The sequence below is a fragment of the Periplaneta americana genome, chromosome 4 (genome assembly GCF_040183065.1).
Source record: "Periplaneta americana isolate PAMFEO1 chromosome 4, P.americana_PAMFEO1_priV1, whole genome shotgun sequence".
Classification (NCBI taxonomy): Eukaryota; Metazoa; Arthropoda; class Insecta; order Blattodea; family Blattidae; genus Periplaneta; species Periplaneta americana.
In genome coordinates, this window is record NC_091120.1 from 118,377,813 (window position 1) to 118,400,546 (window position 22,734).

At 34.8% G+C, this 22,734-nt stretch overlaps 1 long non-coding RNA gene across 1 annotated transcript; it reads left to right on the forward strand.

Annotated features, from left to right (window-relative positions):
- The first annotated feature begins 374 nt into the window (after nt 1–374).
- On the forward strand, nt 375–5,451 carry LOC138698136 (uncharacterized). The gene is made up of 3 exons (XR_011331719.1): nt 375–1,212; nt 1,669–1,798; nt 2,893–5,451. It is a non-coding gene; the product is annotated as an uncharacterized lncRNA (long non-coding RNA).
- Nucleotides 5,452–22,734: the final 17,283 nt, after the last annotated feature.

A 22,734-nucleotide genomic window follows, 5' to 3' on the forward strand; every position in this document is an offset into this window, starting at 1 on the left:
GGCGATTGCAATGTTACTTATCGCCACACCCACTTTGTTTTGGGCGCTTAAGTTAATGGCGGACGGTCGTTCAATTTTCTTCAAACATAGCGCGCAATGGCCACTCTATATCTCTCTCTTTCTAACTCGTTGGTTATAACCAACGAGCACAGAATACATAGAGTAGACACCTGGGGGGTTTAACTCAAATGATAGATGTTGGATGCTCATAGATGTTCCATAGTTTGCCGCATGTGGTCAGGACAGCGCTGGCTGTATTTCGATCACAGAGTTTGTAAAACTAGCAGTACAAAACTCTTTGGTTTCGAAAGTTCTTTGGTTATAAGTTTCGCCAATATGACAGTTTTAAACAGATATTATTAATATCCATTATTTACAGAATGTGTCAGTTTTATAATATTTGGATTATTATTACTATTACTATATAGTTATTTTGCATTTTCATTCGAGGACAAAGTAGCCATATTAGTGTACTGTGTATGACCTATTAACCTCATTTGTTCAGTTGATCAATTGTTGGATGTTGGCATTCCTATTCTGTTTAAATCTTGTATAAATTATGGAATGGACGAACATGGCTGCTTAAGGAAGAAATTTGAACAGATCGAGTTAATTGAGAAGTTACTGGTGCTTTCCTGCAACAAGAAATAATTCGCAACGTTAAAGGTAAGAAAGAAATATGTTTGAGATTACATCTACACGGTTCAACTTTTCTTTCAACTTCACACATTCAAGCAATGCCTGCAAGATTGGTATTTAATAATAACGGAAGTGCACACAATGTGCAGGATAATATATTATTTTAGCTTTCGCTGCTGCAGAACTTGGTCAGTGAAACTATAATCGGTGTTTACACTCCATCACATGGTATTTTGGTATTTTAATATTAATATGGCGTACCTTGTAGATAGAAAATCTTAATGTATCTTAATTCAACATGCGCTTTAAACTTGATTCTTTCAATATTCTTCCCAGACTGCGTGCGTACGAGCATGAAAAACTGAACCGTGTAGATGCAGCTTAACTGCACCGTCATGTTTTCTAATTTAAACTGAATTCTTCCATCATATCTTAAACGTTTATTAAACTGAGATCTGTAATTGTTTTCAGGGATAAACTTCAGAACGCGATTACCTTCCTTCTACCACTACCACATGATGAAATGATTTCTGTGTATTAGGCCTAACTACATTTACGCCAAGAGCTTTAAAGGTAAGCTAACAGAGTTAATATACACTTTGGGTATGAACGAACATCTTATTTTTGTATATAGCTAAGTTAAGTTGGTCAGACATCTTAAAATTCGTGGGACAGAATCTGATATGACTAAATATGTTGTTCTCGGTGTAATTCTTTACAGTTGCATTACCAAAGGATGGCGGGGGTACCTTAGCTTGGTAACGCAATAGTAAAGAAGTGTTGTTCCCGAAAAGCTATATTTTAGAAATTTGACTTTACAGTTAACAGTAGTACCTTTACTGGAATAATTTTGATAAAATAAAAAGAGTTAAATTGCCGGAGATATTTATTATTTTTATAGACTCGTGGATAGAATTCTTCCAGGAATATTTCACAAACGTTGATTATACTGCAATCCTTCAATTGTTCTATGAAATGTAGTGGTATTAATGCACTATATGATACTAGGCTACTGCTGGTTTGTTTCAGTTAATAGAAAGACAAATGGCGGAGTTTTACACTGTGAATGTGCTGCAGTGTACTGTCAGAAATGGGTTAGTAATGAGAAGACCTGGTTATTCCTGTTTCCTGCGCCAAGTAATGCAGCACAGCTTAAAAGGTAAGCAATGGCATTGGCATAAGCTCAATGCAAAGATATCCTTATATATCATCAGTAAATAGTCAGGGTTGGTAAACTGTAGTGATTTTTTAATTTAAGTGAGAATTATTTGTCAAATTCATATTTGTTTATTAAAATGAGTTTTTGCCTTCTTTTGTAATTCATTTAAACTTAATTTGTGCATTAGTTCCTACATAATTGTGTAATTTGTTAATGTGTTATTTTAAGTAATTAACAACATCTCTTCAAAAATAATTTACTATGTTTACACATAGGCCTCATTATTAATACATGAAGAGTTACAGCACTAATAACCTGCACTTAATGATAATAATAATTAGCTTAGACTTAGGCAAGATATTATGCTCAGTTTGTTATTCATTAGAAAAGAATTCAACTATTTAGGGAGATTAATATTTACAAATAAATTTATCAGAAGAGCTTAGCATTGTGTGTTTTCAGAATAAATACGTAGTCCATTTGGCATTGTGCAACTTTTACTTTGAATATTGTTATGAGCTACAACTATTCATTTCAATCCTCAGCATCATATTGTGCTTTAATTAGGTGGTGATTCCGAAAGTAGGAAAGTAGGCTCTACTTGACTACCTGTACCATGTGTTCTGTTGCTCCTTAATTAGGAGTTGGGAAAAGACATATGAGAAGCAAACATTCAAAACCTGTCCATTTCTTCAGAAGATGCTAGAATTATATGTCTGTAATAAACAAAGATTTTTCTGTGGTGAAATTTTATATGAATTCATAGGAAGAAAAATATATTTCACCATAGAAAATATTTTGTTCATTGCAGAGATGCAAGTTTGCTACTCATATATATTGCTAATAGTTTTAAGAAGCAGCAGAACAGTCATATGTAAAAACGTTTATATATTTTTTTTCAGGAAGTTAATTTCTCATCTTAATCATGTTAGGTGCATATAATTTTAATCTGTGATTTAAGTAGTAACAATTATTTGATGTAAATAAAATGAAAATTATTTTATTTACATCATGATTAAATCATTAATTTAAATTAATACCAACCCTGGTTTGTGTATTTTTTTAAGAAAATAATAGAATTTTGATTGTAACAGGTACCACATGTGGGCAGCTGTGGCAGAAAATCCTCATCCTTACAGAAGGGCCTATATATGTGCAAGCCATTTTTGCAGTAATCAGTATAACGGTGACTTCAGATATAACTTACTAAGAGGGGCCATTCCATCAAGGGATGCTTGGTATCCCACTCAAGAACTACGACCCACTTCATCACCAGCCTACTTACATTAACCTTTTTCACCACCTAACATAATTGCTTCATTCATTGCACTTCACTGTGGCATCAATTTGAACCCGTATTCTCTTTCATTAAGTGATTCATTCATTGTCTTTATCTTTTAACAAAATTGTGTTTAATTTTGTTGACAAGTGTATGGTAATGGACTTCATTCATCATCATTATTATTATTATTATTATTATTATTATTATTATTATTAAAGGTAAAAGGTAAAGGTATCCCCGTAACATGCCAAGAAGGCATTTGGGGGGCATGGAGGTAGAGCCCCATGCTTTCCATGACCTTGGTACTAAAATGAATTATTATTATTATTATTATCATTGTTATCTCATTTCGTTTAATGTGTTGATTTCTTCAGTTAATTGAAGGAAAATAAGGGGAATTCATTCATTCATCTGAAAAAAAAAAAAAAGTAGAGTACTTGACTTCTACATTATGAGCAATATAATTTTTGTAATATATAGGGCAATGATGAATCTAACGATCTTTAAGACCCTAAGTTAACATCACATAGTAATATAAATACAAATAATAATTACTAGTACATTGAGCATTTCAGTTGTGTCATCTATAGGGCATAGGAGGGAGTCCAGTGGCAGCGATACGAATCTGCAGCTTCTGCAACTGGTGAGATTTGGGTGCATTATTTAGAATTTTTAGAGAGTAAATATGTTGTTGTTTTCTAATGTCAGGCGTTTGACAATAAAGTCATTTGACCTCTTGCACTCCAATATTTTTCAAAGATATTATCATGACCAGAGTAAATATGTTGATGTTTTCTAATGCCAGGCATTTGACAATAAAGTCATTTGACCTCTTGCACTCCAGTATTTTTCAAAATTATTGTCATGGTCAGCCACTGAAGCACAGATTTTGAGGTGTTCCGAATCCATTTCTTGGTTTGAGTAGCACAATGGACAGTTAGGAGACTGATATATTCCAATTCTATGCAGCAAAATAGTCCCCCAATCGGATTTCTGGGCGGGACTACTTTAATGGTACAGAAGCAACTAAATTTTTTATAATGGAATGCTTGTCGTATAACATCAGCTAAGAAGAGAGTAAATATGGTACAATATTTTGTCTCTTCTCACTTTATAGATCTCTTGGATGTGGAACAACAAGTTTTGACGGAGAAATCATTGTAATAAGTAAAAGTCTCAGGAATCTTCTATGCCACATCAATAAATTTAAGAATGCAGTTATATTGTCAGACTCCAAAGCAGCTATTCTATCAATAGTCTCTAAATACATACTTTCATCTCAAACAGCAGAAATAACTAAAATGCTCTCTCAATTAATATCACTCAATAAAAGAATTGTATTCCAGTGGATACCATCCCATTGTGGAATCCTGGGAAACGAAAATGCTGATGCTTTAGCAAAGAAGGGCAGCACTGCTACTTACAGACCTGTTACTAAATCTACGTATTACTCTGTGAAAAGATTTATTAAATCTACATACTTAGACTTCAACAAACAAAATTTGATAACACAAATCTCAAGGGAAAAAATGGAACACTCTGCATCATAATCCACTGTTAATTCCCGATTTACCACTAAAATCGTCTGTAGCTGCATTTAGATTGGCAACAGGCCATGACTGTCTGACCAAACAAACACCTGCATAGAATTGGAATATATCAGTCCCCTAACTACTCACTGTGCAACTCAAACCAAGAAATGGATTCGGAACACCTCAAAATCTGTGCTTCAGTGGCTGGCCATGATAATATCTTCGAAAAATATTGGAGTGCAAGAGGTCAAATGACTTTGTCAAACCCCTGGCATTAGAATACAACAACAACATATTTTGAGCAATGGGGCCACAATCAAATCAAACACTCAGTATCAAAGCTCAAAATTAGGAAATGTTGCGAAGTATAGACTTATCTCTAATAAATTGTATTGCACTTTTTCTAATATGTTCAGTGTTTTGAATCAACTATACATCAGAGAATGAAAAATAATTTTTTTACTTGTATTTCTTAATGGTGTTTTTATTAAAAGTCTAAGTTAATTTTATGTCTGTTGTAGACAAATAGTTTTCTTTGTATTCTTTATCAGTGGTGATTATTGATTACTTAGATTTTTAATATCCATATATTAAACTAATGGCAGTTACTTTTAAAAATAGATGTTCAGCTCTGACGGTGTAAAACAAATAAAGTGGTGCTTTATAAATGTTTATGAACGTGCGTTGTACTATGTCACAGCAAAACATCTTATGACTATTTTCAAGCTAATGTTTGACATAAAAAAATTAAGAGCGAATTATAATTATATAACTGACCAATAATAACTTCGAAATCAGTATTCCAAAGTCAATCTTTGTTTTTATCTTCCAATACATGATACATAACATTATTTAAAAATAGTGCTTAAGGTGTTTTGGAGAGAAGTATCCTATCCTATTCGCATCCTGTATCTCAATTACAAATTTGATCTAGAAGATGCAAAAACTTTTATTAGTCAAATTTGATAAATTAATTTAATAAAAGGGTTAAATGACGGTGTGTGTTAATGGTTTTCAGTTTCATGTTCAACCATTATATTTATATTCACATGTTAAAACAAAAATGTGATATAAATATTGTGGTTAAACATGTTATTTAAACTGATAAACCATTACACACTCCTTTGGCGATATGAAAAATACCATTATGTGTTGGTATAATAGGTATCTGCAGTACCGATCGTGCTCTAATGTTGGCATAACGGATACCTGTAATACCGATCGGGCCGTGTAACAAGGGATGTAGTTCCGCATTCTGCCGCTATGTGTAACGAGATTTAGTTCCGATGTTTTGCCGCCAAGTGTCTCGACGTCGCGTCAATAGCGTGTCGAAGGTAATGCATTGAGTTGGGGGTCTTTCTATTTATTTGTCTATGGTAGACACTAGCATCATAATACCATTGGACGGAATGAAGCCGGTTTGATGGCCCTGAAGCCATCTTGTTGCTACCAAAACATTGCAAAATAGCTATTACGTTATAGAAGATCTTATGATAATAGGAATTCCGTATGTTCCTAATTTCCTGGAGGACTCACACTTTCTTGTTTGTTTCGTAATACAGAATCCTTAGGCACGTATTTTTAGCAAAAATTGCAAAACTGTAATCGATAAATCACATATATACATATTTAAATTGACAGCTCTTCAAATTGCAGTATGGTATTTAATCGGTACTCTGGAAAGTTAAACAAACAATAATGATAAAAAAAAAGGAAGATAACAGTTTGACCTTATTTTGCTACTAGTCCAATAAAAATGCTAACCTATAATAAGTAGCCTACTTTCATAGATTGATCCATTTGCTTCGATTTAATAATGCAACTTGCTTCTTAACGCAAATTATCATTCTCTTCCTTTTGCCAGTATTTCGTATAGATGTCCCGATTTTTGTTTAGAGAAAAAGTGGAATGCTCTTAACCATATAATATTTGATAGGCTCTTCGTTTATAGTATATAATTAGATTATAACGGCGAACAAAAGTGAAGTTTTATTACCAAGTGGGTCAAGTTAGATCACGATGGAGTTAATGCAGCTACTAAATCTGCAAAGCATAAGTCTGATTTCGTGATTATAAAAATTAATTATAATAATATTAGTACACTATTTCTTTTTCTTCATAAAACGAATACGTGCATTCGGTTGAAGAGAAACCTCGGTACACCCATTTTCTATAGCACGCGACACAAACTTCCAATTTGGGTTGTTAGGTTAGCTTCGCTCGTAAATGCTAAGTGTACAAAGCGTAAGTCTGATTTAGTGATTATAAAAATTAATTACAATAATATCAATACACTAATCCTTTATATTAATCAAACTAATACGTAAACAATACGAATCTAACCGACTAACTTAGGCTAAATCATTCATTACCGTATCTAGCCTACCGGTAATAAGTACATTTCACACATGCATATTTACCTGTGAAAAGTTATTCCAGGAATTTTTTTTTTGAAAACCTGTTTATGCAGCCATACGCAGAACGTGTAGGCATATTGAAATTAGTTAATTTATTAATTAAAACAACGATGCAACATCACAATCAACTGCCCATGTGCTAACCGGGAGCCCAATGTTTTGGTAGCATCATAATGGCGACTGTCCACAAAAGCGGCTTCACCTCCAAGCTGTTTATATCTACTCTATGCATTCTGTGCTCGTTGGTTATAACCAACGAGCACAGATTTCGTTGGTTATAACAACGCCTGTTCCACAAAAGGAACATGTTTAGCACTATTGAAAGCAGTGGCGCCAACTTTTAGAAAACACTGGGTGGGCTCAAACATTTGGGGTGCTATTCATAGACATTTCGCAGCACGCGCTACGAGCATACTAAGCTAGCCCCGGCTATCCACTGGTTACTAGTACAGAATTCAAATCATATCCTATCGCTAACACTGGTTTATGAATACGAAAAACGCTGATAATCCACAGAAATCCCGCGCTAAAAATGTCTATGAATACGGCCCTTGAGATATATTCGACGGCTTAAGCCTGGTTCAGACTGTGCTTGTTTCTGTGATGGATTCCAAGGCGGCTGCGCGGATGGGTCGCCTGCGTGCTGACTGGCTGGCTCCCGTGTTGCCTACGGTGATGATAATTGTTCACACGGAGCTGGCTCTTTTCACAGTTCAAATTGGAAAATCATCTACTGTTTTTTCTGTTGCCAACACTCATGGTCAAAAAGAAACTAAACCGTGAGTGGAAAACAACTAAAGACATCTTTGGTTTCCAGCCTGCAAACCATCACGAAAAATCAACGAGTTAGAAAGAGAAAGATATAGAGCGGTCATCGCGCCACCATGTTTGAAGAAAATTGAACGACCGTCCGCCATGAACTTATGCGCCCAAAACAAAGTGGGCGTGGCATTAGAATCGTCATCTGTAAAAATTTCGTTTGCATAAATCAGTTAAACTGAAGTGGAAAAACCTAGTAGTTCGTCAAATACGTGCTAGGAACTTAATCTGAACTTATATACGCTAAATTTAAAACATTTGAGCTATTCCTAAAAGGAATGCTTAAAAGAATAACCTAAGCAAAATTGTCATGTAGTATGACAAGAAGTCCTATCAAATATACTCAAGAAAATGTTAATATTCCTAGGTTCTTTTAAATGCGACCTGCAAGATTGCCTATAAAATGAACGAGTATGATTCGGTTGATTTTATTAAATTGTTTTCTCAGTCTCTACACGTTGCAAAACTATTTATTATACCATAAGATATAGAATGAAAGTAGGCCCTAACTGTAGGAAACAACCTTTACCTCCAAGCTTGTAACGTGGGTAAAACATGACAAACACGGTTTCAGTTTTTTTTTGTTACAGTAAAGTACAATTATTATCGAAATGTGAACGTGAGGCCAACAGCCGGCTGGTCTGTCTGAGTCTTTCAAGGGCTGTGGCACCAAAGATTATTATTAGTATATAATTGAGCACCCACGTACAATAATGGGGCAAGTAGTTACGAAATATATTCATACTAACCCCATTATTGCACGTGGGTGTTGAATTATGTTCTTTCATGTCATTCCAGTCAAAATACTAAAAACAATAAGACCTACCCCAGAGTTTTGCGTTATTTTGAATGCGAGTGTTTAAATACAATTTTAATATTTTATTGCTATTACTGGGTTTGAAACGGAATTGTAGCGGCTTTATCCGTATTTAGTTTAACTTTATTACTAGTGAAACATTTATTTGATTAATCGTTTGTCTTGGAAATAGGCCTACTTTTTATAAGCTACAGCTCATCGACTTCTATAAGCAGTAAGGACAGAAGGCGGAGAAATAAAGAATGCCGGTGTCGAAATACAATTTTAATATTGTATTGGTATTTGTTTTTCACTGGGTCTGAAACGGAATTGTAGTGGTTTTATCCGTATATATTTTAAGTACATTACCAGAGAACTATTTATTTTGTTTATCCCGGGCGTTGTTACACATTTATGCATGAAAAAAATGCTGCTAAGTAACAAAACTATGGACTTAACTTCATAAAATTTACATGAAATGTGATACATCAGTTGTCTTTTTCCTTTTGACAGTGCAGTTATATGCAGCACACACAACAGGCATGTTTTTTCTTCGTTTTTTTGTAGTTGTTACCTCCGTTATACAACATTGTAAGCAGACGAATTTCTACAAAGGTGGGCGCTTAGTTCAGATCTGCCGTGTTTCGGGCTGGCACCGCAAAGAGCTCTGTACAGGACAACATGGCCACTCTAAGTCTTCTCTTTCTAACTCGTTGCGAAAAATAGCAAGGAACCTACCCTCGAAATCCAGCAAGTTAGCACTGCCATCGTGATCTAGACCAGGCCGTAATGCAGGATGTATGACGTCACTCGATGGGGCGGGCTTTTCTATTTGAGTATACGGAGCTGAGTGAAATATATTACTTTAATGCGTGTCGGTGCTCAATTTTATTTAGTGTAAAGTGTATATAAGATACGTTCACTTCTTACTGCATAATATGTTGCAGAAATAATTACAAAACTGTGTTATTTTAATGTGAACGGAGTTTTACATGTTAACATAACCTGTTTGCATCAACATTTTAAGTTTGGAATGGAAGCTATTTTGAGATTTAATAAAGAAGAATTATTTATATTGTGATTTTAATTTAGCACATCTATGTTCCTTACTTGTAGGTAGAAAATTTACCACGGTCCCTCCTATGAAATAAATGTAGGTACGTACGGTTGTGTGTTACTTCATCTGGTAAGTTAGATAAATAGAATCCAATACGACCCAGTATAGTAGGGAACAAATTAATGATACAATTAAATTGTTATTCAATGCAATGTGTGCATAAGTTCCGGCTAGTTCCATTTATTTGTTGCATAATGTGGCAGGAATAATTATAAAATTGTGTTATTTTTATGTGAAGAGAATTCACCATGTTAACATAATCTATTTGCGCCAACATTTTAAGTTGAGAACGAAAGCTATTTTGAGATTTAATAAAGTTTATATTTAGGATAAACTTCAGAACGCGGTTATCTTCCTGACTTATAGGTAGAAAATTCACCACAGTCCCTCCTATGAAATGTACATACGGTTATATTACTTAACTAGGGTTAAACGAGCGCTGAGGTATAATTCCGGTAACTTCTGAACTGAAAACAGTTGAATTTATTTTTTGTGGAGATGCATTTCATCCTCTAAGCAAGGCATAATAAAAGCCTGAACTAACCGAACTAATTAGTATATGTAAGGTGTATGAATACGAAGGGAACTACTTCAGCGCTAGTTTAGCCCTGGTAACATATTAAACTAATCATACTGGAGTACCGTATGAAACGAATAAATACAATTGAAGTGTAGACAAATTGCATTTACAAGTTATACTTAGTGTTATGCTTAATTATGATGCATAATTGCGAATATAGAAATAAGGCAAGTACTGATAGAGTAAACATAACCTATAATGTCAACACAACAAAATATGCGTGCGATGCAACTGAAAATTGTTGAAACGTGCTTAAATGATTGTGCAAGAATTTCGTAATGAAGCGAGCGTGCTTTATTTCAATTAATTACTATACTAGATACTGTAACAGTAATGAAAACTATAAGGTAAGTATAATTTTTCATAATATACTATAACATGTATCTCGCTTTTAGTTCAAATTGTGTATATTATCAAACGTCGTATTATTTATAATGTAGATTATTCACATATAAGAAGGGCGCATTAATTTAAATTTAATAAAACAAATACGGTAAACTAACAATAATGGATTAGACAAGAGTAACATCAGTAACGCTGCACTTAGGCCTAATCATAATTTACTTTACATCCCAGTCAATGTTTCACTTTCACGTGTATATTATTACACACATTTACTGTTTATAACACCAAAAATTCACTTAACCACATAAGGGCGCAATATTTAATCGAAATAAAGGCAGATATTACACATACGAACTTTGCCTGCAACAACGTAATTTTCACACCAAAAATAATATTATCCCTTACGTTGCAAGTGAATTGTGTCTCAAGTGTCTCACAATCACTGTTTAAAATTTTACTGACGCATTACACTGCATTGCAGAGAAATATATGTTATTTTTCATGTACTGCAACTATTGATATGGTTGAAAGACCGCACTTCGCGATCAGCTGTTAAGCGAGTCACGTGGTCTGCCTTACGGCCTGTATTAGATCACGATGGCAGTGAAGCTAGCCATCCACGGAGCCACCAGAGCGCATTACTTCCGGTGAGTGAGCACGCAGGCGACCCATCCGCTCAGCCACCTTGGAATCCATCACAGAAACACGCACCGTCTGATCCGGGCTTTAATGACAAAGAACACCAACTCCAAATTCACAACTTCACAGGAAAGGCAAAAAACAGTTTGTGTACATTTTCTTAAGTTACTGCTTTAATTTAAGAGATATGTTGGAAAAATTTAAACCATATATATATATATATATATATATATATATATATATATATATATATATATATATATATATATATATATAATATAACTCTAAAGACAATACGATATATCTTTTCTAGAAATATGTAATATTGTCTTAAAAATTAACACATTTTGGACATTGTGTTCTTTGTTACTAACACGAAGCATTCAATTTAGTAGTAAGTGTTAACAATAAATGCCAAAATATTGAATTTAAACACTTTAATAGAAAGTTATAGATTTATTTGACAATGCAAATTAATAAATTTAACTTATTGTGGTGACGTCTGCCGAGTTAGCTCTGTGGTAGCGTGCCTGCCTACAGACTAGCCTGTCCGGGTTCGATTCCCGGCGGGGTCAGAAATTTTCATGTAAAATTATTATAAAAGTACCAGTTAATATTATTTATAAGGCATAAAAGCAGAGTATTATCATTATTAGATCAATTTATAGGTACTGTTATCTGAAATAATTTTAACATTGTATTTATAAAATAATAAAAGAGCAAAGATGTCCTTATTTTACATTGCATTTTAGAACAACAGTGTTTTTAAATAGTAGCTAATGTTACTTTAATTTATTACAACTGATGAGAGGTTGGGACGAAAAAGTTATTTAACTAATGACCAATTAATTTAAAAAAAAAAAATAGCAAAACCTACAAATTCAGTTGATTTAAAAGTCTGCACGTAATGAAAAGAAAATACACATGTAACTCAGAATTTATGCCCTAAATGACATTGAAATAAAATTATAATCTGAATATATTGTTTCATTTGATTCAGTATTCCATGTTTTGAATAGTATCTATACTCACACATCTCATATAAAAATTTAAAATTTCCTCTTAATTTTATAATCGCTCATTGCTCTTCATTTTGAGTATCTTCTACTACTATCTCCTGTTCTCCATTTTTAAACTGTTGTAAAAGAAATGGTAATAACCTGGTATAATGTTCTGTTTACAAAGTTACAATACATTTTTAATTTTTTAATCTTGTATATTTTCAGTGGCCCATGTTGCTTTGGTTTAAGCTGAAGATTATCCAGCCTAAATCCACGTGTAATCTTCCTCTGTACCTTGAATTTATGGAATTTTTTTTATCATAGTTGTATTTAAAAAATACGTGTTCACTGTCACTTTTCCGATACTGGAACCACACTATATCCAGCCATCTTACAATGTTTCCATTAGTTCAACTTTCTTGTTCTTTATTAATGTCTTCTGAATTTCTCTTACATCGTTACATTACTCTGTTCTACTTATATTTTTGATACAGCTCTGACTACAGTATACCACCCTGATGGATCAAATATCTCTGTATATTTTGCTGCTTTTCTCAATGTGTGCGTGGACTATGCCCAATTGTGAATGTCTGGTTAAAAAAATATGTTCAATTTGAGGTACGTCCAAGACATTCACAGTGTAGAGGAGCATGGTTGATATAAGCACATTTCGGTATTGTCCTCCACAGGTATCGGACAGGTGAAACAGAACCTTTTACCATTCTGCAGTTTTTTCATTTGAGCAAAGAGACATGATGGTACCTCTCCAGTTCCCTTTCTGCAATTCCCTCGTTCCATATAAGATTTTCTGCTGTTCTGTTACCTACATCATACACAGTCAAATTATGTACAGCTAATCTTTATTTATAAAACACTCATTCCGTTTTAACTTTTTCACTGTAGCGCACAGCTTCGAAATCAAATTTTAAAAAGTAAAGATCGTTTACTGATGCCCTAATTTTGTAATCTTTTTTTACTTGACAAGCTGCTTCCTTTCTTTCAATGTGGGACTGACGAACTGCGTCCGTCTCTATATTCTTACGTTCAGACATGTGATCATATTTATAACATTTATCTCATTCATCCTTTCTGGGATTATGAAGAGCTATGTTGAAATTATTTTGAAAATAATATATATATATATATATATATACCAGTTTTTTCAAGCATTCATCTTCTATAGAGCCTGCACATTTTAATGCATCTCTGGAACAACAAAATTCATAATGTAAATCATTATGATTCTCGGCAAAATTAAATGTTTGAAATAAAGCTTCTACATTACGAAAAAAAAGGGATGACAATGCTCGAAAAGAAGAAAATACGGAAGGCGGGAGTCTATTGAAAATTACTGCCAAAAACATAAGGGTTGGCAACGCTAACTTGAGATCACACGGGACTTTAAATTAGAAGATCCTGGATTAGATGGTAATATTGTTAAAAGTATGCCGACAAACATATAATTTGAAAGCGTCTCGTACATGCTGTATATTGATATTAGGTATACCACAAGGAAGTGGTTCCCCATGTTGTCTTGAGAACATAGTAATATCGTTTAAATGGTGATCCATCCCCTCCTTGCCAGTTATAATATTATGTACAATACGAATCGCCTTCACAATGTCGTCGGTGTCTTGACATTGGTCTCAATAGCTTTTACCAATAACCTCCATTTACTGTATATGATTGCGAATGCACATTCAACTGTTCTGCGTGCTCTTGGAAGGCGGGAATTGAAATATTCAGATTCTGGGTCCAGTTGTTGTCTACTTTATGGTTTCATCAAATTTCTTAATAAAAGATACGCTTCATCCCAACAAGAACATAACTATGGCATAATGATATCTGTGTTTGGGAGTAAATTGTCTTCTGGAACTTGAAGTGTCTTGTTGGAAAGCATATTATATATGGAAGAAGCTCTGAATGTCCCTCCATCGCTTAGTTTTCCATATCCCCCAACTTCAATATTAATAAACTTGTAATATGCATTATTGCCTGGAGCACGATTGAGAAAAAATTCTTATAGTTATAGTACATTGATCCTGAGCACTTCGGACTGTTTATTCGAATATGTTTAGAATCAATAGCCCCTAAAATAAGGGGGAAAGTTCCATAAATTGTAGTATTCATCTGCAATTTTAAAAAATCTTCTTTGGTCGGAATTTGCATATGTAGTGGTTGGAATAAGTTAAACAACGCAGAGCTGCACGCTTTGTATTCTTCACCTGACCTAATTAAAAACATTAAATTCAGACGTTTCAGATGGGCAGGGCATGTAGCACGTATGGGCGAATCCAGAAATGCATATAGAGTGTTAGTTGGGAGGCCGGCGGGAAAAAGACCTTTGGGGAGGCCGAGACGTAGATGGGAAGATAATATTAAAATGGATTTGAGGGATGTAGGCTATGATGGTAGAGACTGGATTAATCTTGCTCAGAATAGGGATCAATCAATGGCGGGTTTATGTGAGGGCGGCAATGAACCTCCGAGTTCCTTAAAAGCCAATAAGTATGTAAGTAAGTAAGTAAGTAAGTAAGTAAGTGGTTGGAATGTTGACTATAAGACCTTTACCACTTCTTTGATTATTTTGGAGACTGTTGATGTCCCTATTCGAAATGAGAATGCTAAACTTCTAAAAGACATCCCAGTAGATAAATATCTTAAAATAAATAAAATTTAATTATATTTCATATTCAGCACTCAATTTATTGCATATTAAATGTAATGAAAATTTTCATTCATTCTTAGGTGAAGCTTTCAGAAATAGGTGGAAGGCTTTACGGGACAAATTTAGAAAATTGGTAGCCTCCATTCCAGAGAAAAGATCTTGTGACGACGGTGGGAAAAAACATCCTCAAACTACTTGGCCACTGTATGAGAGTTTGTTGTTTTTGAATTGTCAGTTTCAACCACGGAAAGCACTGGAAACTTCCCTGCCCCTACAGGGGCCTTTCTGGCGGATGAAAGTCTTGGAATCGACAGTTTGGATTTTAAAGAGACTGGAGGGCAGTAATCCGTCACACTCATCTGCGGCGACAACAAGCAGTACAAGTCGCAAGAGGCAGTCTACTTGCACACAGAATTTTGCAAGGGAGATAATCAATATTGCAACAGAAAAGCTGCGTTATTTCCAAAATAAAGCCACGTAAGTGGAAATGGAAGATGACAAGGATCTCTACATTTTTAAAAGTCTGTTGCCTTATGTAAGGTCTCTTTCTCCTGACGAGAAACTTAATTTCAGGATCCAGTTGATGCAGCTTTTACAGGGGAATAAAGGGCCATCTAATTAAAGTGGGACTGACTGATTAAAAGAAATACTGTACCGTAATTCAAAATAAAATATTGTGCAAGGATAATACCTTATAGTTAGCATAATGCGTTCTTCTGTTTGTATTGGCCTTCCATGACAATTCCTCCACTGTTTTGACAATCAATTCCTCCACTGTTTTGACAATAAGTAGTCTGTATTCTCACAAATGTAATCGAAGGTTTCTACACTCATTCATATGTATTAGAAAAATTTGTCTGGCTGTTCCCGCAAGTCCGTGTACAAATGGTGAAATTCACCATATATACTTCTTTTTACATTTAGTGGATGAACAGAATATATCCTTTGCTTTAAGTTCTGCATCATAAACAAGTTTACCAAAGTACTTTGAAGTAAAACCTCCTCTTCGGAGTCGTACATGTTGAAAGATTATAATATTGTGTAAGGACAGAAACGAGCCCCTACAGCCTAGGCTGCGCAGAAGTTTAGAGTAGGGACAAATTGAAGCTTGCTTGCGCCGCCATGCTTTCAGAGAAGCACCGTGGATAAATATATAATATATATTTATCTATGGAAGCACCGGCTAGCAGACGGCTGCACTATACAATGCTGAATGTTTAATAGGCTATATATGTTTGGCGAGTGTTATAAATCAATCTGAATGGATAAATGAAAAAAAATCTTATTAACATAATTAAAGCGACCACGTTAAAGGCATAATCAAGCTTAGTTACTGTAGTTTGACATGAAACGAAAGAAAACTGTAACAATTTGATACCGTAACTAAAGATGTTGAATAGTTATTTGACAACAGAAATACAAATACATATTGTAGTAATAGTTCAGATGAAAAGAAAATTATTAATATTAACTATTATTAACAAAACACCGCCTGTGTAAGACGTTACTTTGATGTTGACGAGAAATGAACAATTATTATTTATTCGCTTCCATATCACATAATATAGACCTACACCTGTAAAATAGAAACACGTACCTAATGTTTTAGTTTGAAATTTAAGTAGGCCTACCGTGCAATACCTTATTATCACAGCTGTCGTATGAAATAAACGTGTCCACACCTATGGAGTAACCGTTAGCGCGTCTGGCCGCGAAACCAGGTGGCCCGGGTTCGATTCCCGGTCGGGGCAAGTTACCTGGTTGAGGTTTTTCCGGGGTTTTCCCTCAACCCTATATGAGCTAATGCTGGGACACCGGACTCATTTCACTGGCATTATCACCTTCATCTCATTCAGACGCTAAATAACCTAAGATGTTGATAAAGCATCGTAAAATAACCTACGAAATGAAATAAACGTCACATGCATGAATTAGTCAATTAGTCATATAATAGAACTCAGGCCTAGTGTACAGCACATCTTGCCTATTTATTATTATTATTATTATTATTATTATTATTATTATTATTATTATTATTATTATTATTATTACTACTACTACTACTACTACTACTACTATTATTATTATTATTATTATTATTATTATTATTATTATTATTATTATTATTGACTCCCTTAAATATTGTCTTACAACATTTTTATGTAAAGTCGTGTTGTACTGGTAACCTTATGCTGTGTGCTAACATCTGCTCTTTATGTAGTACTTTCTTTTATTTGGTTATTTAATGACGCTGTATCATCTACTAGATTATTTAGCATCGATGGTATTGATGAAAGCGAGATGATATTTGGCGAGACGAGGCCAAGGATCCGCCATAGATTACCTGACATTCACCTTACGGTTGGGGATATAAGAAAAACCCAACCAGGAAATCAGCTGGAATCGAACCCGCGACCGAGCGCGACTCCGGGCCGACAGTCCTTAGCCCACTGAGCTACGTCAGTAGATCTTTATGTACTTTTATGGTCAGGTTAACAAGTTTAAAATATGATTCTCGGGAGGAATTTGGGATAAATTTTCTAAAATATGTTCCTATAAGTGTAGAAAGATTGTACAAGTGTTCTACTTCTAGAGCGCATTGTTTCCACACGATGTAAGAGTGGGTGGTAATATGCCATTGAACTGTCAACATCTGTATAATCGCTCTTTCACTTAAGTGGCATATTTCTATAATCTCAGATGATGGCATGACAAGACTCCCATTATCAGAGACTTCTTCAGTTACAAGCCGGAGCCATACTCCGGCAACACTGTAATTAACTGTCAACCGGAGGCCTAATTTCCAGAACACGTGTTTGTGCTAATGCCGATTGTCAATGTAAATTAATGTTCCAATATAAGTGTGTGTCGATGGAATTATGTTCGCGGTCGTACCAAACGTTAATTGTTGATGTATTATAAAGTAAGTGCGTGTTGGCGATAAAAACAAGACAATAAATGAAAATATGGCTGCAATCGTTAGCAATTTTTACGGTTATTATTAATGATAAAGTGATTGAAAATTCTTCTAAATATTAAATATTGTATAAACTATATTTTTATAGTCTTACTTGTGGTTTGTGGTGTATCAGAATTCTAGCCAAATTGTTGGATCTCGCCTGCTATATCAATAAAGTTACGCCGTTGATTTTCCAGTTCATTGTAAACAGCTGTTTTGTGATCCCATAAATGTTACTGTTTTGTTGAAGATTCGGAATGGCTGCTATACGTCCGAACTACTTATAATTTGTAGGTCCATACACTCAATTTGTTGGTTTTCAAGGTTTGTTGATTAATATTATTTCTTTTGCAATAAATTAGTTGTAAACATGTTTCTTTTCACTTCGTATTTACAGGATTTAAAGTTCACTGAGTTTACGCCAATTGGCACATAATAAATAATGATGTATCTTGTTACGTATTATGTTGAAGGTATGTTTATTCATTTTTATAGATCTTTATAATTGGCCTAACTGTATTTACATCCTCATACTTTATTATAATATGTCAGTAGTTTCCTCTGTTTACATTTTTATTTCATTTGCATAATTTATATTTATTTAAAATTATTCCGTATTTTAAAAAGTTTATAACAAATAATTTAGGATGAGTATTGTTATGGTGACTGGCCAGGTTCAAACTAAAACTGGCTTCCTGGGCATCTGAAATATTTATAGAAAAGCACGAGAGATAATCACATGAATTTAAAATGTATATGATATTCTAGACCTTTCACGTGAGAGGTAAAACAACATAAAGCGGCAAAACATTGTCCATTTACTACCCACATAATGGTTGATTGGAATATGGTACTGCGAAAGTACGTCGTTATTTTGTTTATTTTTGATACAAGTAACATTTCTTTAAGTATTTATTTATTTTGCCTTGTACCATCAATAAAAAAACATATGCTTTTAATTTTTTTAAGGTTATAACTGGCTGTATGCAAGTGCTTACGCGGTATTCTGAAATTCAAATAAAATACCATTTCGGATTCCGTAATAAATTACGTACATCAGTATACTGAATCTTGATCATATGCACTTAGTTTTGTATCAATTAATGTCGAAAATGTGCATATGACAACAAAATCAAAGCAAAGAAAGATTCAAAATGGAAAATCAAAGCAATAAAACGTAAAACGTCATGCCTTTATTTCGCCTCCGAATGCCTCTCTCAGCGTCGCCAAACCTACCCATGCTCCGGCTTGTAACTGCAGATGGCTCTGACATTATTCTTTCGTTAAAAAAATAAAAGAGATTTTGTTTACTGCTGGTAGGCTACGTACCATAAATTGAGACTTTAGATTTGTACACCATATTTTTCTTAACGATTTAACAACTAAAGCCCGGTACAGACGGTGCGCGTTTCTGTGATGGATTCCATGGTGGCTGCGCTGATATGTAGCCTGCGTGCTCACTTGTCAGAAGTAATGCGCTCTGGATGGGCCCTTGGATGCCTAGCTTGCTGGATTTCGAGGGTAGGTTCCTTGCTATTTTTCGTGATGATTTGCAGGCTGGATCCAAAGATGTTCATATAATATCACCACTGAAACCATGTCGCCATATTCGTTGTTCTCCAACTAAACCTGTTTTTTTATATTCTATAGTTTCTAAGAAACAACAATTAAATATCGGAATTTAAGTGTTTTGAACTTATGGCATAATTACTTTATTGCGACATTTACTACTGTTAATGTAGGACTTTAGTTGTTTTCCACTCAAGGTTTTGTTTCTTTTTGACCATGAGTGTTGGCAACAGATGAAACAGCAAATGATTTACCAATTTGAACTGTGAAAAGAGCCAACTTCGTTTGAACAATTACCATCACCGTAGGCAACACGGTGTCATTGACAATATTGTGTCATTGAGAATGATGTAAGAATGAGGGAATTGCTATCAATGTCTGCAGTAGAAGAGTCCTATCGCCTCTGATTCTCAAAACACTGAGGATTTTTATTACAGTGCAATCTATCAACATTTTTTTTTTTCTTGGTCGACCAGCAAACCTGCTATACAGACCACTGTTAATTAATCATTTTTGTGAATTATGAGAATAAAAATATGATAATCATTTTCTGTGTTAAGTTTATGAAGAGTTGTGAGTATCGCCAAGAAAGAAGTCTTGAGGAAGTTTCCTTTTAAGTCCAGATGACTGACAAGATCTTGCTCCAATTCTATATGTCACAGCTCCAGGAATGTCAGGAAGTTTGTTGAAGAAGAATTATGATATTGAATAGATGTACTGTTCTAGTGGAAGAATTCCCAATTCTTGATGCAGTTGTTGATTTCTTACAAACCAGGGGGCATTTGTTGCTGTTCGCAGGAACTTGTTTTGGAGAACTTGTAGGCGATGCATGTGAGTCTTATTTGCTGTCCTCCACACTGGCGCTGCATAAGTTAAAAGAGGTCGTACAAGCGAGGTGTAGAGTAGCATTGAACAGTCCAATCCAATTTGTGAACGTCTATTAACCAAGGGGTATAATTTTCGAATTCTGGAAGAGGCTAGTGTAACAATGCGATTTATATGGGCATTCCATATAAGTTTCGTGTCTAATAATAGTCCCAAATATTTTACAGCTTCTTAACTAGAGAGCCATGCAACTTTTTCATTTAGAAGAACCAAAGGAGGTGGATTATGAATAGGCCTTAAAGAGAAGATTTTAGCTTCTGTCTTGGTAATGTTGAGTACTAATCTCCAGTCACAGAACCATTTAGACAGCTCCTGTAAGGATGTCTGAAGAGTGCTGATTGCAGTATTTAGGTCACTATGAGAATAAAAGAGAACTGTTTCATCAGCATAAATAGCTATGTGTGACGGTTGTAAACATGGAATGTCATATGTGAAGAGATTGAAGAGAAGTGATGACAGTATGGATCCTTGTGGTACTCCGGCTAGAACTGGACGAACCGTTGATTTAATGCCATCTATACGTACTGAGAACTGACGCTCAGATAAAAAAAACTTTTCACGATGCGTGTGAGATAGTCAGGAAAACCAATTCTATATAATTTAACATTAAACCATCATGCCAAAGAGTATCAAATGCTTGGGCAATATCCAGAAACACAGCGGCAATATACTGTTTTTCTTCAAAGCCTTTTATAATGGATTCAGTGACTCTTTGCAGTTGGTGTGTTGTAGAATGTTTTGGACGAAAGCCAAACTGAAAATCTGGCATTATCTTGTTTTGGAACGTAAATTTACAAATGCGATGGTGAATAACCTTCTCAAACAATTTCCATAGCGTGGGCAGTAAGCTAATAGGTCGATAACTTGATGGCAAGTGCTGAGGTTTGTTAGGCTTATGAAAAGCAATGGTTTCAGCAAGCTTCCAGGCTCTAGGAAAGTACCCAATTAAAAGGGCAACATTGAAAATTATCGTCAAATAAGTAAGAGCTTTGTTGGTAAGCTTCTTTAGTACAATGTTGGGTATAAGATCATGGCCTGGAGATTTTTTATTCGGAAGCCTTTGAATGAAGTGAGACAATTCTTGCGGAGTAGTATAGGAAATTTTCTCTGGCACAGTCGATTTATTAATATTTTCTATAAGTTCTTCTTCAAATTCAGAGGTAGTTTGTTCATTTTTATTCTCGTTTGGGGTGAATACATGTTGATAATGAGATGCAAACAAATTACATTTCGACTCTGTGTCTGTGGCTATTTGAGAGTCTAGACGAAGTATCGGGATGGAATCTCACAACCTGCTCTTGCTACACCTCGCTTGTACGACCTCTTTCAACTTATGCAGCGCCAGTGTGGGGGACTGCAAATAAGTCTCACATGCATCGCCTACAAGTTCTCCAAAACAAGTTCCTGCGTACTGCAACAAATGCCCCCTGGTTTGTAAGAAATCAACAACTGCATCAAGAATTGGGAATTCTTCCACTAGAACAGTACATGCATTCAATGTCAAAATCTTACTTCAACAAACTTCCTGGTATTCCTGTAGCTGTGACATATAACATTGGAGCAAGATCTTGTCAGCCATCTAGACTCAAAAGGAAACTCCCTCAAGACATCCGTCTAAGTGATACTGACGACTGTTCATAAATATAACATAGAAAATCATCATTTTTTTATTCACATAATTCACATTAATTAGATGAGCCTTTAGAGCCAACCTCGGCATGATATTCTGTATGTGATATTCCATAATTTAACAGTGGTCTGTATAGCAAGTTTGCTGGTCGACCAATATTAAACATAAAAAACCTGCTCTTGGCCATCTCCAAAGACGTTCGCATGGTTGATGACCCTGTCCAGAGCCTCTCGTACTGTAAACATAAGCGTTCACTACATCGTATCGCACTGCTCGTAAGAATCGCACGCAACGGATATTTTAAGTGCAGTGCGTTCACTGTAACGGCTCCACCTCATCGCCTCATCGGATTTCCCTATCAGCTATTTGAAACATGACGTCGTACGTTATTGACATTGCTGAAAACCACCTGAAAACTTAGGAGTTGAGGTTAACTCTATTAATTATGACTGTTAGGGAATAAGAATTTGTAATTGTTTCAAGCGTCTTAATTGAAGAGGAATAAACGAAAGAAATATTGGTTACATAATATATATTAAGAAATGGCTTGATTACTGTAATGGGAACGCCTCAAATCATATAATTATTCTCAATTTTCTACATGCGAAGTAAATTTTCCGTCTGCCAATTTGGCGCGACACTGAACATGGCACAACATAATACCAGAGCGGGTAGAAGAGAAAGTGACGTTACTTCC